The sequence below is a fragment of the Orussus abietinus genome, unplaced genomic scaffold, assembly GCF_000612105.2.
Source record: "Orussus abietinus isolate OABI.00-Male unplaced genomic scaffold, Oabi_2.0 scaffold285, whole genome shotgun sequence".
NCBI classification, from domain to species: Eukaryota; Metazoa; Arthropoda; class Insecta; order Hymenoptera; family Orussidae; genus Orussus; species Orussus abietinus.
In genome coordinates, this window is record NW_019394452.1 from 60,665 (window position 1) to 79,892 (window position 19,228).

Consider the following 19,228-nt stretch of genomic DNA (forward strand, 5'->3'; position numbering starts at 1 on the left):
TCTTTTCCCTTTTTATTTTTTTTTTTATGACTGCCTAAAACAAGTCAGACGAATAATCGCCGAAATCCTTAATTGTCTTGCGTAAGTTCTAAACAGCCAGCCCGTTTGCCGTCGATTATTTTCCTCGCGACTATAGTTCGTCTTTAATCCACCGATTTGATTTAATTCCGCGTAGATATTTGCATGCGAGCGATCCCGTATAATTGTTGCGTATAATTAACTTGTTAAGGAACCTGTTGTAGCTCCGTTTAGGTACCTTAATATTCTCGTTCTGTCGTGGAGCCCGAAATTAAAATCGAATCCATTTTCGGCGGATTAACCCTTTCGTTACGAGCGCCGACTATAATCGGCACACATGCGACGACCTTTGTGTACAAGCGCCGAGTTTGGTCGGGAACAAATTCTGAGATATCTGCAGGGTATCTTTTGATTGTATTGGTCCGTATTGGATTAATCATACTAAAAGTACATTTTTAGCAAACGTAACACAGTTTGGTCATCGAGATGAGATGAGACCAGATATTTGTATGACTTTTAGTTTCTCAAAAATTGAAGGTTAAACTTTTATTTGAAAATGTAATAAGAGAATAATACGACAAAACAGTTGTTATTTAACACTTAGAAAAGTATACATACAAAAGGTAGTCAAGGAGGCGTTGTTCAGGTGGAAGTAAGTTCGCCGAAAACTGCCGAAATGCAATGTGCACCCTTTCGGCGCGGTGTCGTGTGGCGGTTGTCTGGCGGACTGGACTGCTGTAATGAAAGGGTTAAGAGCCGAATTTTCTCCTTCGTGCACATTGTCGCGCACCCGTCTTCTCGAGCACGACCGCGCTCTCCGTCGCCCGAGCCGGTATCGGACTGTGGGCCCGCCCTTGGCCACATGGAAGCTCCTGTTAGATTCCTTTCGATTCTAAATAAATGGTTGTTAATTTAATTCCGGTCCTTACTTTAATTCTTGATAAATTACCCCGTCTTCTCCGTGGTCGCTAGGGCGTACTGAGCTAGCCCGATTACTTTTCGTCGTCGGCGACACTATATCCCGCTTCGTTCCGTTGTCTCCAACTATCTTTTCGCATGCCTGGGACATTTGGTTTAATTTCGTTTCGAGTTAGTTGAAGGATCTATCCCTTGGGCCTTACGCTGGTGCGAATCCGTGGATGGGTTGGGAGGCTCATCGCTGGTGCATGTGCTTCCGTACGGTGGTGCGAGCCCCGACGGATTTGGCCCGTGCGGTTCGGGTCTCGGATTGGTCCTTTAGAGGGCCTGGTGCCCAAATTTTACTGTAGTTTTGAGTGGGTACGAGACGGAGATTCTTTTGCAGAAACCATTTATTTGTGACGCCGCCAGAGCGTCTATAGGTTAATTGCCAGTGTTTAGTTTTGGCTTCAAAATTAAAAATAACGTCACAAGTAATTTATTTTTTTCAAACAAATAGACTGCTTAATCAAATCAAAAAAAGCATTTATTATTTCCATTGAGCATTTGGCGTATCGTTAATGCTTAGCCAATGCGGTCGTGAACGCCTTTTGGGGCTTAATTTGCATATGGAATCGCATGGATTTCGGCACATTCACTTTTCCATTTCTGACGTTCAATTGATGTTCGTTTGATATTCAATTTACGTCATTTTTACATTCCGTTCTTTTACGTGTACTTGAAGTTTCTATGACGTTCTCTAAATCTCAGAGTCTACGTTAAATTGACGTAAATTTGATATTCGTGACAAGAACACCGATTTCGCTAACGGACCGTTACTATTGCGACATTTATGTAAATTTGACATTTACCAGATGCCAAGGTTGATGTCCACTAAGCGATTCTTTGACGTTTACAACACGGACATTCGGCCGTCTTCTGTAACCCTTTTAGTGCCGACCGAAGTCGTTAGCACTTATAATACGACGATATATCGTTGTCCGGCACTTAAAAGGTCTGTTTAACATTAAAGAGGTCTAATATTACGTCCATCTGATATCGGAAGTTCAAAAATCACATGTCAATTTGACGCCATTTTTATATATGTGCTCATTTAGCGTATACGGTCATACATAGCCATTATACGAGATATGTGTTCCTCGTATATGTGTTCCTTTAACGTGTATGGTCATACATTGATATTGTATATCATCGCAAATAACATTTGCCGATACTTATATATCCAAATGGAAAATGACAGACTATAAGTACTAACTTATAACTTCAATACGAGTTTAACATTTGATTTTATTTAACAAGTTTTCACACGCTTCAGTAATATAGTCTCGCAGTTGGTTGCTTACAGTATCTAGTCTCAAGACACATTCAAAATATACACTGTGTTACAGTACAGAAACTGAAAATAAGCATGAATTAAATAAACATACTCTTAATTTCATTAATTTTGTTTTGATTTAATATAATTTAATTTAATTCAATGAAGAATACTCTTATTTAACAAAATAAGTATAGTTAGTATAGCTTTTGTCCTGCGTGCCTTCATAGAATTTGTTCAATTAGGTTAGATTACGTTTATATGAATTTGCATTGTAGTCAGAATAATTAACTCCCTAACGCACAGATTAAAAAAAAAAAAAACTGGCCATTAGGTTAGATTACGTTTATATGAATTTGCATTGTAGTCAGAATAATTAACCCCCTAACGCACAGATTTAAAAAAAAAAAATTGGCCAAAAAGAATCAATTTTTTTTATGTAAAAAAAACACGAACATTATCTTGGCAAAAAAATAAAATTCTCGATTATATTCGAGTGTGAAAAATTATAGTAGCATAAAATACAACGCCGCTCGAATTATCTCGAGTGTACAAGTTAAGGGGTTAATAGTCGCCTAGAATGATATAGTTGTTTCGCTTTAATATTTTTGTTTCATGTTTATACCAAGAAACTCAGGAAGAAGCGTACTCTGTTGTACTAAATGAGAGAACAAGTAATATTGTAACTCATTATCAATCCGATCCGATTACATCAGTATATCGGCACCTATGATACTCTTTCAATTAGATTCGTAGACATGTTCCTTGTACATATTGTTAACCTATACACGAGAGCTTAAAAAGATATATGTGTACGTAATGTTCTATTTCAAGGAAATATTCCGACAGCTTAGTTTTCTTGTGAAAGTCCAAAAAAGACCACCTGCTCCAAATATTTTAGACCATCTTTTTAATAATAGAAACTAAGAATGGATCTTCCCTGCCCTGACACCCTACCCTGAAAATATACATCATTAAGAGTATGTACTACTAAAACGGGGACTTCGGTTACAACGCTTACGTGGCAGAACAATATTACGTGTACCATATCATGTAGAGCCAACGTATCAGTTGAGCAGAAAGTGTAAGAGGTACTTGCGTGCGAATTTACTGCATGTGCAAGACTTTTGTTATTTTATCTAACCTGGGCCTCGTATACGTTGAATTTAAGTGAAAATGAATATTATTCACCTTATTTTTATTTGATGTTACTACTATCTAAGCGTTGGTCAACGTCCCTATTTTGGTCGTGAACGCCATTAGCTCGACAAAAATGTACTCAATACCTCTTGTCCCCTTGATGTATGGCCTACCTGAATCATTCAATCTAGTTATACTGCGTGCTTTTGTGTCCAGGTGCCAAATGGCAAAACGAATTTAACGCTACAGTATCCCTAAATATCCCTATCCTAAGAGAATCCGTTAAAGAGAACTTCGCTTCCACGCTAGAGCTGTAAAAGTAATTTCTCTAACGGGAAGTGAAACACCCCAGCTCTGTTCCAAACGGGGCATCACTAAAGCATTATTTCCTCTCCGTTTACCCCTCTAACGGGTATATCTTTCCTGGTTCCTCGTAGCGAAACGTCAGGTCGTAATTGAAACTCGTAATTTAAGGGCGAGTTTCATCTTTAGGTACGGCCGGTGGGTGACAAGGAGGGTTGCGGTGGGCAGCATCGCCACGGTATGGATCCTGGCTGCGTTCATATCCTTCGTTCCGATCAGCCTGGGTCTCCACAGGCCGGATGAATCCATCGTCTGCTACAACGGAACGCAGGTATATCAAGACTGCACGGAAAAATCCATCTAAGTCCATGGCCAGCCTAAGGTTCGAAATAGTTTTGCACTTTGACAGTTTAGATTGGAGAAAGGATGAACGTTTTTCTCGACTAAAGAGTCTAGCGCTGAATCGTACGAAAATGATAGTGCGTCAACTGTTAAAAGTGTTTCATTCATTAGTAGTGTACTCAGTCACAGTATTTTCAATATAGATTTTTAGGAAATAATGTATACATATATATGAATTTTATAGGACATATGTGCAGAAGTTCGAACAGTTTCGAGCGAATATCAAAATTTAATAGTAGTACTCTGAATTTTAATTCATTTTCCTGTTTTTATTTTAAGCACAGTTACTTTTATTTTAATACATATTTCGAAACGTCGATTCTTTTTAACTGTAAATTTTCAAATGTGATAACGCATCTGATAAGTTTTTGCATTTATGGGAATTGAAAGATTTTGTACTTAATGAAGTTATACAAATTTTGATTTCCTACTGGTTTTTGGAATTAATACAGGGCTCACTTTAAAAAATCAACATGACCCTATTTCAGATAATTAGATCACAGAGAAAACGTTTTTAATTTAAAAACTTTGAAAATTACGTTTGTTGGCGGGAACCAAAATTATGAAAGACAAATCAAATCTTTCTTGTAACGAATGAAAATAATTATTTCTCCTAAATATTGTTATCGATTAACAGCCATGTGACAAGTATTATAGGTATCGTGTGTAAACTGTTGGCATTTGTGAATACTTCAAAAATATTTCTTACTCTTATCGAACCAGGTAAAAGCCCCCTATCTTGTTTGTATTTTGTAGGCCCTTAAAAATATATAATCCTATGACCACTGCTTCGATATATTAGGTTGATCAAAAAGTTGCTTTCGTGATATGCATGCAGCTGCTTTATCTGACAGAAGAAAGAAACTTTTAGGACAACTTAATATTATGACACTCAATAGTAATCTTGCCGGAAAAACATGAATACTAACAAGCATCCTAAAAAACCATTTATGACGATATCTTTTCAGACTACATGTGCTCTCTAATGAATAACAATGGATTTCAATGGAATTCCATCTCATTTAATAGAACGTAGTATACATATACCTCTGTATAATAAATCTAGAGTTTGTAACCCTTTACTGTCTCATCAAGCGAGAGGGGGGAGGGGGAGTGGGAGAGATATGGAGAGAAAGGGGGACATAAGTCAGAATATACAAAAAACCAGAGCAGAGGATTAAGGCGGGGAGGGTGAAAAACATATTTTTTCTTACTTTTTACTTTTATTTACCTGCCAAATACATGAAATGTGGAATGATCTTGTCTATTCTGACAACAACATTATTATACATATTATTTCATAACTATTTGTCAGTAACACTATAATAAATATATTACGTCTTAATTTAATTATATTATATTAAGTCGAAAACGTAAATTCTTTTACCTTTTATGTATTGTGACGTGGCAAATACTTCTACCGGGGTCTATCTACCCCGTGCCAAGGCCCGCTGCGCCTCGGCCTCTTGCGCACATCACCTTCGGCCGGTCGCTATGAGCGAGGCCTGCCGAGAGACTACTGTTCCCCCATCAATGCGTAACCTCCCAAAGCCCACCGGGACCCTTCGAGAGGCTACCCGAAGCGCGAACTCGCGAGTCCCAGGAGTCCTCCAGGGCACTCTCCAAGCCGTTTCCCCAAATTACACAAAAATGTTGGGCGCCAGGCCTCCCACGGAGGCTGATTCTCCAAAATTCGCCACAAAATCTCCCAAAATCTCAAAATCCCAAATTTAGGTGGAACGTCTCTCGGCCGGCTAGCTCAGAGCGCAGGCGCCAGATTCGGAGAGGGCGGGGTAAGGAAAGTTATCGGACCTCTTCTCAAAACACTACGGGTTACGTGACACCATTATTTGATCCTAACGCGAAACAAAAAGGGAAAAAGAAGAAGGCAAAATTGGACAGACCGACAATGAAATAACTCAACGCTCGAATAAGTGGAGAATAAAGTTTTAATTTAACAAGAAAATTATGGGACCGTTAACGAATTTCCAAAATAGTCCGTCCTATTTACAGGGCGATGTAGGACCGACTCGTTCGAGAGAGAAGAGAAAATCGCTCTCAGAAAATTACAAGCTTCAGGAAAATATAAGAAAATACGCGAGGTGAGGTAACAGGGAATCACAAATTAGGAAAAGGGGTCGAGCCTGAATACTCGATAAGTTTGACGAACTTGACTAGTCTCTACAAGGTTCTAAAAGCCAAAATTCAATGTTAAATAATCCTTCACTGACTTGAATTTCTAACTTTAATAAATTCGGGTCTAAGATAAATAATTGCAGAAATATTCGCGATTACTCTTCAAAGATGATTAAAATGGTGGTCTAAAATAAATACTTTCAGAAAGGTTCGATTACTCGCTCGCTGTTCGCTCGACGACAAATATATCAGATATACAGGGAAATCAAGAGAGACAAAATTAATATAAATTACAGGAAAACATGTGTCATGAACATAAGGATATCGCAGCCAAATTCGCAATAAAATTTGACGCCAAGTTTGCAATAAATTTTTACGCCCAATTCGCAATTACAAATATTAATTCATCGACGGGAGATATTGAAAAACAATAGAGATTCTTTAAGATATTAGTCACGCCAGAAATTTTAAAGGGCACTCGACATGTCAGATTACGCGGAGAAAGAATGACTAACCGGGGACTTACGTCCTACGTACTCGGAACGCGACGCGGGCGACCACGCGGTCGTCGCGCGGCTTCTTCGCCTCCGACCGCGGGGAACTCGAAACAAAGATCAGAAAAATGTCGCGACCCAACTGAAAAATGACTCGACAATTTACTAACACTCGGAAATCCGCAGAAAATTACCCGACACGCCCGCGAACTCAGATAAGGGCGGACAGGTTATTTCCGACTAGAAAAGCAAAGATAATAACGGAAAGAATTTCTCGATACTTAGAAGACGCGAGAACAAAAGGGCTTTATTTATCACAATTCCTAAATGGCGGACAATTCGGAAACGGCTTGGCCCTAGCCCGGGGAGCCGTCACTCTACTCGAAACTCTAATCGCGACCGGGACTTTCCCTGTTTATCTTTTGATTTCACCCGGCGGATTCTCAACCCCCCAAGAACGCGATTCGGTTGCTCGCCCGCGCGGGACGCAGAGAGGCCGCCCTCGCGACTATCACTCCGGCCGCCGGCACGAGACTTATGCCCGATTTCCCCAAAAAGCTGCTCGCCCGCACGATTCTTTCCTTTCGCCGGCACGAGACTTATGCTACACGATCCTCCGGGCGCGAACTAAAGTCGCTTGCTAACCCGGGCTATTACTTTATCCGCACAACAGAGAATCCGCGATCAAACAGAGAAAGGAAAGCTTTCACCCGAAACTACTTTGCGACCGATGCCAGAAAATCCGATAACCCGCGAAGGACTCTAATTCACGAAAACCGGCTCCCCGCGCACTCAGAGAACGGGCACTTACTTCAAATCGGCCTTTTTGCCGCCGCTCGCCGGCTACCTCGGTGCCTCCACCTCGCTCCTCTCAGGGATGGTGGTTCGAGGCTGCGACGTGGCTTCCTCTGGTCTCAGCAAAGGTGTAGAAAACGCCAGAAAACAGGAAATGGTCCAGAGAACAGGAAAGGCGATGCGTCCGGTCCGACGGTCCGTGGGCGAAGAAGGTCGGAGCGCTCAGTGTCCGGCTGGTTATAGGGTTCCGGGCGATCACTCCAGAATCCTGAACCCGATCGATGATTGGTCTAGGCGCTCCGCTGTCGCCGAAATCTCCAAAATCGTCGCGCACCGCGCTGCGCTAATTGGCGCTTGATGGATGACGCGTGTGGGGTGGGGTGGTGGTGGCAGGGACGGCGGGGCGCGTGGCGCGCGCGCCTCTCGTGCGCTACGCGTTCCTAGAGGCAGGCCCGTATTCGACGGTGGGTCCGTCGGGGCCCTTGGCGCGTCGCTTTCTCCATAGGTTCCCCGGTCCACCCGGGCAGACCTCAGCAAGCCCGGGTCTCTCGGCGACGACCGGTCGGGCTCCTGGCCGGGAAGTCCGGCGTCCTGGGCGCCAGGCAATTAAGGGCCCGGCCCTTTGTGCCCGCCCCCTGTCGCCGTAACTTGGCCGCGAGCGGGCGTCCCCAGGACGCGGCACCCATCCGCCGCCGTGCCGATCGGGACCGGGGAAAATCACCAGGCCCGTCCCCCGGCCCGGCTCGTGTCCGGGTAGTCCTGTAATTCCTGCGGGCGGCCCACCTTTAGCCTCCAGGGCTAACCAAGGGCCCGCCCCCGCAGGCAGGGCTGCCAGGGTGGCGAAGACGGGGTCGGCCGGTTCCCCTCAGAGGGCCCGACGTTCGGTCCTGTTCTCTTCGGTTAGGTACGCCCCTGCGCAGGCGTCGTCTTCCTCCTCGACGCGGCTCTCGTAGCGGCGAGCGACGACAAAGCCGCGACCTCTACGAGGTCGACGCTGTTGTCGTTCCGGTTGCTAACCGTGTTAGCGTAGCTACAATCCTTTCCCGAATATTCGCTGGAATATTCTTTGAATATTCCAGGCAATATTCGAGATCACAAAATTATGTTTGATTTTTTCCTTTAGAAAACGAGAATTAATTTCCAGAAACGGTGTAAATGCGTATCCCGAGCGGCGCCTCTCGGGGATTCGCCATCGCAAAAATAAGAGCTGTAAAAATGGTTAAAACAATTTATATTATCGCAACGTTTCCCCGCAATGTTTCCCCGCAAATCGGGGACCGTCGGACCAGAAATGCTCCGAAGTCCCGAAAAAGGGCTAAATGGCCCTCAGCCAAACATGTGACCGGGTGGCCAAAAATCCACACGTCACAGTATTTTGCTCCTAACGTTAATAAAAATGGACGACGAAATCAGCAATCGTTGTTTTTAAAGGTCACCGCGTAGCATTCATGTGTTTCTTTTAGATACATTATTATTACAATAATTATTATTTATTAGGTATGTAAATAAGTTCGGTGCCTCTCCAGTATAATTTTAATGTTTATTCACAAAAATCGAATATACCGTCAATCATCAAAACAGTCCTCATCATTTTCTACACACTTTTGTCATCTCTCAGGCAGTTGGCGAATCCCACCTTGGTAAAATGACGGTGATTTTGACTTAATGAAGTCATCGATGCTTCTTCGATCTCCTCGGGACACTGAAAGTGGGAATCCACCAAGTGTTCCTGAAGCGACCAGAACAAGTAATAGTCAGAAGGAGTAAGGTCCGGAGAATAAGCCGCATGCGGCAGAGTTTCTCAGCTCGAAGAAGAAATAACTTCCAAAGTCAATTTTATCGTGTGCAGCCGTGCGTTATTGTGGAGCAGAATTACCTGCCTGGTTGCACTGATGGTAAATGGTCTTTTCCGTTAAATTTCATCACTTAAACGAATGAGTTGCTGTAGATAATGTTCAGAATTAACAGTTTCACCGAGTTTAAGCAACTCATAATAAATGACACATCTAAAATCCACTAACTACACAATAGTTTCTTAGCGTGAATATGCGTTTTGACAGTACTATTGATGACTCACCTAGATGAACCCACGATTTTTGTCTTGTGGGGTTGTTGTACAATACCTATTTTCCATCCCCAGTCACAATTTTATGAAAAAAATCCTTTTGTTTGAATCATAATAGCAGAAACATTGCTGTGTCACAGGGTCTCATTTTGTTTTCTGGGGAGAGTACATGAGGCACCCACCGACCTGCCTTTTAAATTCTTCCAAGCTTCGTTAAGCATACGTAAATAATTAGTTGAGTTATACTGAGTCGTTAGATAACTTCCTCTTGCGTCTGACAAGGGTTTTACATCAGTAACTGCTCCAAATCCTTAGCTTCATCTTTTTCGGTATTCCACTGCGTGCTTGATCAGTAAGATCGAAATTACCTTCCCGCAACCTTAGGGACCACTTTATACATAGTCACGTTGGGTTTCATGTATTTATGGGTTACAGCACCTTTATTCAAAGTGGAATATATAATTTCAACAGCATGAGCATCGTTTTTCTTTAATCGGTAAGCAAAAAGAATGCAATGCCTCGAGTGCTCCTGTTAGACGACATTTTGTTTATTACTCTTTTTTGAGGTTATGTCGGCAGTGTCGTCAACTGTTCTAGTGCTTTTTAAAACTTATGGTTTGCACTTCCAAATCACCATAGGATGGGAAAAAATGTTAATCTGGGCCAGTTATGTAACATAAAATACGAGGGCACCGAACTTTGTTATACAACTCAATATTGCGATCTTAATCATTATTTTACAAGAGAACCAACTAAAATTTTCAAAACCATTTTTGGATAGAGTACAAAATCTATGTATTTAATCAAGGTAGTGTGACGTCTCGGATGAGAAAATCACAACTGAGATACGATTTACTTATACATAAAATGTAGTTATATTAGTATTTGTACAATCGATACCTTTTGGGATTACTTGGCGTAAGATATATGCGAACACTTCAACACGTGGTGGTTACAGAGAGATTATTAACAAGAACGGTACAAACAGAGATTAACGAAAGAATGACTGAAAGACTATGTTCGCTCGCATGTATGTGTGTACGAGTATGGTGTGATGTTAAATAAGAAGTACCGTTGATTTATAACTTAGAATCACAGACTGAAGTCGCTGCGTCGATGGTTGGGCCCCTTTTCGGAAATGATGAATGTTGCTCCTCAGAGCTGTACTTGTAAATCGGAGACAGGAACTCGTGTCGGTGGCTGAGTTCTTTCCAGAGTTAACGAATGTTGATCTTCAAAATACTTTTCGAAATTAACTCACGAAACATTGAGAAGATCGTCCGGCTTATTTGATTCGAAACACGGAAAATCGCTGAATTCGTAATAGTATAACAAACTGAGTACAGAACGAACCGCAATAATGATGCTCGTAATTGTAACTGCGCTCAAATAGTAATATGAACAGGAGCAGTGCTAAGAACCGATAATGAAGACCGAAAATAACGATAATGCCCAGTAATAGCAATCGCGGCGCGTTTCTAGAGTTCGTTTATACAGAATGTAACAGAACTCGTAGTCACGGTTTATACAGCGCTATCCTTGTTGAAAAAGGAGTCGAAAAGTCCTGTACCATATTTCCCTACAGTGCATAAATTTCCTGTAATAACTAATTGAAGCACAGCCAATAAATCGCGTTAGTAGCAGGAAGTGGCCGATTCTGGACAGATTAGTATGCGTGCACACGTACACGGAGACACACATGCGCAGCGCCGGCTTATACGTGTGAGTCCCTCCCAACTCCCCCTTTCCCCCTTGCCGTCAAGCCCCTGGGCCCCTCGTGTGCGTGCACACGTACACGGGCATGCACCCATGCACACCGCTGGCCTATGCGTGTGAGTCCCCCTTACCCCCAACCGCCTTGCCTGCCTCGCCCGTCGGACCCCGCTCCGGCCCCTAAAGAACGTTGATGCAACGTTTCCACCCCCCACCCCCCGCGGATGACCCCGTCGAGATCGGAATATTACCGTCCGCCATTCGATTCCGCGAATTCTGCTATCCGCCGCTCGATTCCAAGAATCGCGTCGGCACCTTTACTCCCTGCAACGGCGGAAGATTCGCGACGAGATTCTGAGAACTCCCGTCGATTTTGGAGGACAGCCGTTATCTCCCTAAACGAAGGAATCCGTTGGACATTCGACACCGGAAGATTCGCGACAAAATTCCAAGAATTCACTTCGTCCGTCGATTTTTGGAGGATTATTTGAGTGACCAGACTCAGGTTATGCGGAACAGTGAGAAGCAGCGCGAAGTTGCAGTCCGCATAGAATTGCTTCTGAAAAGCATCAAGGAAGTGAAGCAGTTGATCGAATCGAGGATCGAACGTGATCGGGTTACAAGAACCTTGAGAATTCTTCGTCTGGATTGAAAGCAATGGATTTTTTAAAAATCAACAAAGTGGGCCGACTGGAGGATCTTTTATCGACGAAGAAGTCGTCCGAGTTGGAAATTAACAAGGATTACAAAATTAGCGGCATCCGGCAAGTTCAAAACAAATACGGGATGAGATTGCTGGCGAGCATCGAGAAAAGCTTCTCGGTATTTCTACCGGCAAGGATGGCGAAGCATTGAAGGATGACGACGATACGTTTCAAAACATGACGCGTTCCGCCGAGGGGAATGGATTTATTATGCGGTACCTCGGTGGGCATTATAACCATATCGAATTCCACTGTTTGTAGTGTGCCAAACGATGTCTGGAGTTTGTCAAATAAATACGCATAACGGATTATATCACTGTTTCTTTATTTCCAACAACCAGATTCTTAACAATTTAACATTCTCGATCGAACAATTAAAATGCGGAGCGTTATGATGCAAACATCGGGTGTTCGTCTTATTTCGTAACTTCTGCAACGACGGACAATCCAGATCTCCTAAGTCAACGATGCGATCGAGTTGTCCCGTAAGATTCTCTAACCACTTTTTCTTCTCCAATCCTTTGACGTAGATTTTGGTAACATCTCGCAGAGTGCCTCGAAGATTATTCTTAGCTCTCTTATACTGTATGTAGCCCGAGGTCCAATTATATTTGGCCGGAAGACGCTCCCATGAGCACGGTGGTTGAAACAGGAACGTTACGGGCTCGGTGAAATAGTTGTTGGTTACAATTTGAGAAAACTCCTTTAAAACAAACTTATTCGACGGTTTCTTAAATCCTTGCAGATCTACGATGACTTCCATTTCTTTTTGCAAACTGCGCAGGAGGAAGCGATCGAGGCTTTTTATACCGACTTCTTCACCCCACCACTGATCGGATTGAACTCAATGATACGATCGTGCAGGATTAAGCAAAATGCCCATGTTTCGGCAGGGAAATTCTTTTCAGCCTCAAATTCGAGTCGAATGTCGACAGGCCCGAACTTGAGGGACTCGTTTTGTTTTGAGCAATCAATGACGATCAGAGGTGCATGCTCGAGAAATTCTTTTCTCTTTAACAGCGGCTCAGGGTCTTTACCGTAATACGACGCTTGAAAGTTTGCGTACATCTCATACAATAGAGCAAACTGATTGCGGGCAATGTCAAGATTCAAACGGATTCTTGATGGTCTACACGTGTTTCGAAGTGGTTGGGAGAAGAGGATACTTGTACAACTCCCAGGTACGAAAGCTCATGGAGATAGGTGCATCTTTCTCGATGAACTCCACCAATTCTATCTTTCGTCGATCCGGGACCCTCACGTACGGTATCAACCACTCTAACTTCCGAATTACGACTTAGTATTTCTCCGAAGCAGTTTGCACATTGCATTCTATCTTTCGTCGATCCGGGACCCTCACGTACGGTATCACCCACTCTAACTTCCGAATTACGACTTTGTATTCCTCCGAAGCAGTTTGCACGATCGCATTGGCGTCGCCCTTCGTCCTCGTCAGAATCAATTCGTGTTTAGCGTTGACGACGATCTTCCGATAATCCTCCGCGAATCACAGTATCATGCTCAGTGGTATGGGTACGTCGAAGTAACCGGCTGCATCGGTCAATTTCGTTTGTTCGGTGAACCAACCGGCGTTTTTCATCAATGCGCGTTGACTGGGTGTTAGGGAAAGGTAGCCCTTCATGAGACCCGTGAGACCAACGTTCTTGTTTCGAACGATCTCGATGGCGTTCATTTCATAGCGAATTTCCTCGAAGAGATGACAGATGGCGTTATTGACCAGAGCCGTACTAACAGTCACCGTAGACCCAACTTTCTTAACCAGCTTCCCGTATACGTGTAACGAACTTCTGCTCGGTAGTAAGCACAGGTATTGGTGTTGAACGGAGATTCGAATCTCGTCGCTGTTGTTGAACGTTGACGAGGCGTAAGGTTGGTGCGCATGCATCTCGCAGTGCGCTATGGACCGTCGAAGATAACGGGCATCCGAATGTTCAACGTTTCTTCCTCCATGGTATGCACCATATGAAAACGATGCAACAGCAGAACGAACGTTTTAATTTCCTCTTCCGACGACCTTGAGCCCCAGGCTTATCAGGAACAATACGTTTTGACGTGTTAACGCTTTGAGAAGCGGTCGATGACTGGTTTCTTTTCGGCATATCGGTTTCCTATTATAGCTGCTACCGATCTTTCTATTGTAAACGATTCCCATTATTGCATGGATTTAACGTGTAGTCTTATCGTTATGACCTCCCCTTGAAAATTCACCAAGTCTCCGTCCTGATCGACTATTCGAATCTGTAGATGATCTATGGTCTTGGTCGCGAATGGTAGGTAAATGACGTGCGATGGCACTTCTATGATGATACGTATGCACTATATTGGCTTTCAAAATGCGTGGAGTGAAGCCCAATAGACGACCTATGGAATCGTTTGGTAGAAAATTGGTGTCACGGTTACACTTAACTTCGCTGCATAATGTATTATTGTTAGGTCTAATGTTAACGATAATATTCTTATTCGTCAACGCGCTCTGTACGTAGTTCTTGATATCCTCTATCTCGTAGTTTCCAGTGGGTATAGCGATAATTTCACCCCCGATGTAAAACTTATTGTGACCGGTATCCACGTTAGGAATCGAATTGAAAGTTAGCAGCTCGATGAGACCGAGAGTATAATTATTATACGGAGAAAGTTCGATGGGAGGAAAATATTGAGTTTCGAGTACGGAGGAGATGCCGGATAAAGTCAGCGTAAATGAATCTTCCATGATTGTGAACGATGGACTGACGTCATGAAATTATGCACTACGTTTATATAAACTGTACTTATTCCTACGATTTAGTTGCCCGCAATGAAACTGGATCGTCCTCGATCGATCCAATACCGTAGCGTAAATTTAGAATTAGATTTAGATTAATGAATAAATAATTTCTCCCGCGGTATCGGTGCGAGCGTACCTGCGCTCGAACCGCGTGACCCTTCGCGCCGTCATACCTTCTCCGCCGAGGGTAGAGGACCGCCATAGAACCCCATGGTCAAGGCGCTCGTCTCCCATTTTTTATGTTTTAGAGGTGTCCTCTGTAAGGGCGTCCATCTGTCGCTCTCGACTCATATGGAAATCATCAAGTCGCAGACTTTTCCAAACCTTCCGAGGAGGACAATTTATTTCTTTAGCGCTTAAGTCTCCCTTTCTTAATTTCGGCACGTACCAATGAGTGGCAATTTGTCACCATATTTCTTAAGTCCTTTCAAAGTTCCTTCTCGGACGTACTTCTCTAGGAGTTCATCTTGCAGTCCCCATCTACACCTCCTTGATTGCAATGGCTTCCCTTCCTATGCTCCTTTGCAACCAATCGGCTGCATTGCAAAATGCAGCCCATTTTTTTCTCTCGACCTATCCTCGGAGATCCTTACAAAACTCCACCCTCTCAAAACTTTCTCCAAGGTCTCGATACTCCAAAATCTTCATCGGAAAACCAGAATTTGTTCATCCTCCGAAAAAGGCACTTTCTCCGGCACCGACGCGACTAATGAGCAGTTCAAATGTGAACACTTTCGCTCGGGTCGTAACACAATAACATTGTCACACGGTCACTGCTCCACTAACGCAAAGAAACGTTACTTATCACATCAAAAATACTCGCTTGAGTTTCCGTTTAAGTTAGCGCGAGATCCGTCGCACTGTAGTGCATGGAACAGAAACTTTAGACACAAGTGTCCGCATTCGAAAGTATCATATTTCTGATATCGTTCATAATTGTACTCTACACTACCAACACCGAGATATCTCACGAGACCCAAAGGCGGTCGAAGATTACCGAAACTATCGAAATAAACGACTCGATCGTTCGTCCTCTTGTATGCGACCCAATGAGTTCCGGGACCATCTTCGTCATTGAGATTGACTATCGCCGATTCGTATCTGTACGGTCCATTCTTCGGCATAGCGTTCCGCATAAAGACTCCGCGAAAATGCGGTATCATGACGATTTTCGTGTACTTGAGCAGATCGACATCGGTTAACGCCCGGTGTGGCAGTTTCATTTCAAGTTTTTTGTCTTCACGTGAATACCCAGTCCTTTCCTATAGGGTTTCAAGTACAACCCCTTGCCCAGTGCAATGGCTTCCATCGCCTTGTTATGCCTCTCGCTTTCCTTCAATTGTTCCTTGGATGCGTTCGCATCGTTTGCAGCTTTAGCGATGTCTGCCGCTCCACCGGCCAATCACCGTAGGTACTCCTAACATAATTATAATGAAAGTCGTAAATGTACATTTTAGATATGTCCAGAATGGAAAATCCTACGTATATCGGATTATTGAATTTAATTTTTGTGCGATTCAATTCGATTATAGCCATATCTTCGACAAATACGCTACCACTATGAAAATTTGGCTTAGCAATTAGAGCCTTTGCTCCATAGGCTCCATCCCATTTCGTGACAAGTCTAACGTCCTTTTGTTTTCTATCATTTTCCATCGTTTTATCGTAGACTGCATTATTCATCAGTTTATAAAAGTTTTTTTCAAAGTCATTATCAGACTTTTTTCTCAATTCGGTATTTAGATCTATGTACTTTTTAAGCCACGAAGTCTGTCTAAATTTTAGAACACGATGAATCTTTATCAATTTCATACCTAATTTTAAATATTGTTTCGAATTCTTGTAGTGAATTATATATCTTTCTTTTGGGAGAAGTGACGTTATCAATTTAGAGATGTTGGAGCCTGGATGAGTGTATCGGTGTGGACAAAGTGGTCAATCATTATGAAGTTCTTGAAGTTCGACCGGATATTCCATGTCGACGTCGAATATGTAACCGATAATGGAGTCATCGGGAATTTGATGAATATCCAATTGCTCGAAATTTTCCACCCTCTCAAAGGAATCTAATGGCAAAACCTGACTCATAGCTGCACCATACAAATTGTTGACGTCATGGTACATAAGGTACGATTCCTCTTTACTCGAATCGAAATCATCTCCCATGTACCTGTTATTCTCCTTGGCGTATCTATTGGAGCATTGAGCTACGCCACCCCGGATACCTCTTTCTCTAAACAACAACATCTCCACGTCGGTCAAGAGCTCGAGTTTCACACCGGTACACTTAAGCATAGCATCGAAAGCAAGACCGGGTGCAGTGTAATAATGTAGAAGATCTAATTTATATACGGTAAAACATCCGCGTCTAAAATTTTCAAAGATAGAAAGTAAAACATCCGTTTTCAAATATAAATCGAAATATTCACCCAATGTCTCGATATGAAATGTTTGCCACACGTTTGCAGCATGTACATAATCTGCGTTCGATATTCCTTCATTAGTTAATTTCGAATACAATTTTTCTTTGGGTGGTAATCGATCCTCTTCAAGTTTTTCCCAACTGTCGACATATTCGTATGGAAAGACACCCTTTCTAGTCAACAAGTTAAATTCCTCTACACTATTGCAATGTTTACGTGTAATTGATTTTTCATCATCTCTCAAGTAGGATGCTAGCTTCTCGATACTGCTCGACATAAATCTAAACGAGTCAATAAATGGAAAACGTACGATCGTATCCTTGACGCTCTTCGTGAAAGATATGTATCGCACGTTATTTACCGGTAGAAGGTTTATCGAGCCCTCGAAAGACGTAGCCAGGCCTCTGATTAAGAAATGTAAATCATAACCTGATAAGTTATGAAACACGATAGGAACGGTGTGCGAGTTCTTGTAGTTCAAATTGCAACCCTGATGTGCAGCACCGCGATATTTACCCGTAAAATGTCAATGATCCCGATGCTTCACATCCTGGGGCGTAAAGGGTCTTTCGTAAATATGATAGATCTTTGCCGAGTAATATTCGTTTCTCTGTTCAAAATGTAGGGGTTCCATCGGTACGATGCGTTTCAGGTGTTACGTAGGCACCTTCTGTACCATAACATAGGCAAAAACCCTATTTTTCAATCACCGGAGTTAGCCATGGAAATCCGAGTACAGAAACGCGAATAGGAAACTCTTGCGAAAGAATCCAACGAGTTTATCGGCCAAACGGCTCCAAAAGTCATCGACCGACCCGGGGCAAGCAACCTGATGACTCCGCAACGCATCAGCACGACTCAGAAACGCCACCCTCACCTGGGCCCTAGGAAGCCCCCACCAATTGGAACATCCTGCTAATAAAACCAGCCGTCCGATCAAGACGGCAGTCATAATGTCATTAGTCGAAAGTCTTTAGTCAATTTGCAATAAGTCAACGTTAGTCGTCATCGAAACTTCGAATGGAGCTCCTGGTCCCCGGTACTCCGTTCCTAGCGAGTCAGAGACCGAGACCATTGGACTCCCTGCCAAGGACGACCACTATCCTGCGACCTGCAGTAGCGCCATTCGGTATTCCAGCGATCCAGCCACCGAGTCAGAACTAGACGGCGGCACTGCGACTTCCGTTGGACGGGAGGCTTCTAGGAGACCTCCAACCCTAGGGCACAGTCATCCGACCGGGTCGATCAAAAGAGACTGTCACCGATTACGGCCGCTGAACAAGCCAGGTAGAGGATCCTTCGCAAGCTCGACTCATCCTCATTTTCATTCTAGTTTATTTATTAACCCTTCATCTCCGACCAAAACCGAATTCTAACCATTATCGCGATTTCCATGCCTTGCTCCGGTTAACCGGAAAGATTAAGAATCCATCGACTTCCATTAAACAGCTGAGCTCGAATCTCAGCATCGCGAAACAGAATCACGCGAAGACAGCCATTAGAACAGTCAGGAAGTCCCGCATTAGCACTCCGGCGTCCAGTAACCTGCCGCCACTAAAGCGTGCTATCGCGACACCCGAAACGCCGCGACGCGGAAGTATATTAATCTAGAGGAATTAGGTCAAGGCACCTCGGGTGCCCTTCCAGCTGATTGTAGTTCAGACCTCGCGTACGAATAAATGCAAATCTTAATACACTAGCCACATAGCCATTCGTTCGCACCCCTTTCTTATTACTCAGTCCCCTAGATCCCACCAGAGAAATTGATCTAGCAATCTCCTCACAAACTTAAAATAATCGTTACGCGCAAGATTTGGGTAATCTCCGTCTGAATTACCCCGGCCTCGCATCCGCTCGGCCGCCCCGTAACATGTTCGTGCCACGATTCTTCCATTCAACTGTGAAAGCTCGGCAAATCGGAGGCAATCACAATGATAGAGTCCGAACTGCCTTTCACAAATGAAATTAGTGTTAGTTCCTGCTTCAGAGTTGTCGCATTGACAAGGCCGAAGGTACG